Consider the following 3,237-nt stretch of genomic DNA (forward strand, 5'->3'; position numbering starts at 1 on the left):
CTTTTATAGTGAATTTTAAAATATTCAAAACTTAAATTAAACCTAATCATATCTTTTCTTCTTTTCTATTTGATTTAAAAATAAAATAAAATAACTCTTGCTGCTGATTGAGTGACGGACGTGGGGACCACTCTATGATGCGCTGCTGGTGCTAAATGCCAGATTGGTGGCGTTTAGCGCCACCCTTCCAGAGACCATACACACACGTTCCAAGACTCAGCGCTAAACGCCGAGTATGTGGCGTTTAGCGCCACAGTGGCAAAGAGGAATGAGAAGTTTCCTTGGCCCGGCACTAAACGCCGATGATGTGGCGTTTAGTGCCAACATGGCAGAGGGGGATGTAAGGGCTTTAAGTCCGGCGCTAAATGTTGGGAGAGTGGCGTTTAGCGTCACAATGCCAGAGAGGGTTGTGAGAGCTCCCTTCTTGCTTTTCTTCTCATGAATTCTGCCCGATCTTTACCCCAAATGCTACCTGGAATCAACAAAAGGCCACAACAACTCAAAGTAGCATCCACTAGGGTATAAATCACCTAAATCCTCTAGAAAATCAACAACTCACCATACAAATCATACAGAAAAGATACTTATGATGCTCATGCATCACAACACCAAACTTAAAGTGTTGCTTGTTCTCAAGCAACTCACATAAAAGAAAACTGGAATGGGTTTGATTAAGAGTTGAGTTCTCATTGAAGCTCTTGTCTATCTTATGAGTGGGGTTTAGCAACACTATGATAATGAGTGGCTCCTTGCATTTTACTTCTCCTTGAAATCTTGGGAATATCAATATCTTAACAAAACTAGAACTCAGATAATGTTATGAAATCTCTCTTCTTTGAAACCTTGGTTGATCCTTGAATTATTTCATTTAAAATAGAGAGAACTTTTTCTATTGACAACTATAAATGCTCCGTCTCAAGGCATCTCTTGATGGTGAGCATTCGATCGATAATCTCGAACCAGTTGGTCTAGATTATGGGGTGATGAGGCACCCTGTAGATCTAGTTACTCAAGCCTCTCCTTGACACAGTTGTACCACAAGCATATAGCTGAAGCTTTGAATCCCCAAATATTGATGCCCAGAGACTCTTTGGACTACTAAATTTCCTGTTTCAAGGCGGCTTTTGGTAACGGACTTTCGATCGATAATCCGGACTAGTTGGTCCAAGTTATCGGGTGATAAAGCACCCCACAGATCTAATCATCCCAGCTCTTCCTTGGACAATAGACACCACTGGCACATAACTAGGTCTCAGCCATTGATGCTCAAAGCTTTGCAACTTTATTTTCTTTTGATCTTTTTATTAATTTTTTTTTCTTTTTCTTGCTTTTTCTTTTCCCTCTTTATAATTTTTTTCTTGTTTGATTCTTTTGATTCAAGGACCAATCTCTTATTTGTTTTTGGAGGTTTCATAACACTTCTATAAGTCCCTGTTCATCAAGAATCAACATTCCTCTTTTCCAAGGTCATTCATACATCATTTTCTTTTATGGACTCATAATCACAAGTATATACCGCCATATGCGTGTTGATAAGACATTTGTTAAATAAAATTAACTTCTAATGCATTAACACCACTCTTTTTTTCTTTTTTTTTTGAATAATACTTGAAGAACAATATATGAGGCATCATTAAAATAAAAACAAAAGCTAACTAAAAACAAAAAAATGGAAATGATGCAAATGTCCGAAATTTAAACAGGACACAGAAACATAACATAATCATAAAGAAAAGGGAAAACAAGCATGAAAAGAACTCAACCACCTCAATGATCATTGTGGTCATCCCCCTCGTCAGGTTGTGCTCTTTGTGGATCTCTCAACCTTCTTATCTCTTGTCTTACTCGGAGAAGCTCAAGGCGTTGATTCTCTTGTTCATTCACAATCTGATTGAGGAGGACACCGTGACTACCTTGATTCACCCTCATTTTCTCAAAGGATGCAGTAAGTTGTTGCCAATACTCTTGAGGCGGGAAATATTGTCCTTGAGGCATGAGGGGTTGTTCTTGTTAAGGCGGAGGAGCTTGCAAAACTTCTTCTTCTTCAGCTTGGCCTTTTCTCCCAACTACCAACCTTGCATGTTCCATTTGCTTCTTGGAGATTGGCCTCTCAAAAGGGGTAAGAAAATCATTCTCCAAGTTCATCCTCGCAGCTTCATAGAGGTGGTGAATGAGATGAGAAAAAGGCTAACTTAGCATGTGATGAGGGGTTTGAGTCGATGTGATATATTTGTTGAGGAATTATTACACTCACATCTACCTTATACCCTATCATGATGTAATGGATCATATTGGCTCTGTCAACAGTAACTTCAGAGTGGTTGCTTGTTGGAACAATGGAACGTTGGATAAATTCCAACCACCCATTGCCACTATTTTGAGGTCACTTCGTCCCAATTGATTCAGATAGCTGTCTGTACCCATTTTCTACTAAGCATGTGGAAGGCAAATGTCTGCAAGCACATGCTCATATTTCCTATCCTAGCTCATCCTCTCATCATAAGCATCCAACCGTGGGAGGTTACTTGGAGGTGGTAAGCATAACATCTCTCTCATACTCCTCGAACTAAAGTCGAAGGCTCTTCCACGTACAAAGGTGTGGTAGTCTTTTGCATTCACACCATGAACATCTCTATATGTAATCCAAGCATTCCCATAGAACTTTTGGACCTTTAGTTGGCATACCTTAGTATGTGGATTGGTCAGAACTTTCCAACCTCTTTGAGTAATTTGGTGCCAGATTTCTAGATATTCATCCAGCTTGAGATCGAATCTAACCTCTGAAATCACCTTTTTCTTGTTCGTAAGCTCGAAGAAGTGTTCCTCATGCAACTTTGTATGGACCGTGTTGCATTAAAAGGGCATGTTTCTGGTGCTTTTCCTTTTCCTTTTCTCTTCATTGATGTAGATTCTTGACCCTTTGGTGTCATTGATAATAAAAAGAAAGAGCTTGCTCAACAACACCAAACTTTAAAATTTGCTTGTCCTCAAGCAAAAAACAACTACGAAACAGGGAAGAACAGAAAAAAATAGAGGGATGAGGAGTAAGGGGGAAAGGTAACGTGTATGAGAGGAAGGAAGGTCGGAGGAGGTTAAGAAAAATAACAAAAAAAAAGAATGGAGGGAGATAGAGGGAGATATGGGAATGGAAGAAGGGAAGGAAGAGTGGGGGAAGAGGGGAATGAAGAAAGAAAAGGGGTAATAATGAGGGGGAAAAATTTGGGGAAAGGGAAAAAT

Source organism: Arachis ipaensis, chromosome B08, assembly GCF_000816755.2.
Source record: "Arachis ipaensis cultivar K30076 chromosome B08, Araip1.1, whole genome shotgun sequence".
NCBI classification, from domain to species: domain Eukaryota; kingdom Viridiplantae; phylum Streptophyta; class Magnoliopsida; order Fabales; family Fabaceae; genus Arachis; species Arachis ipaensis.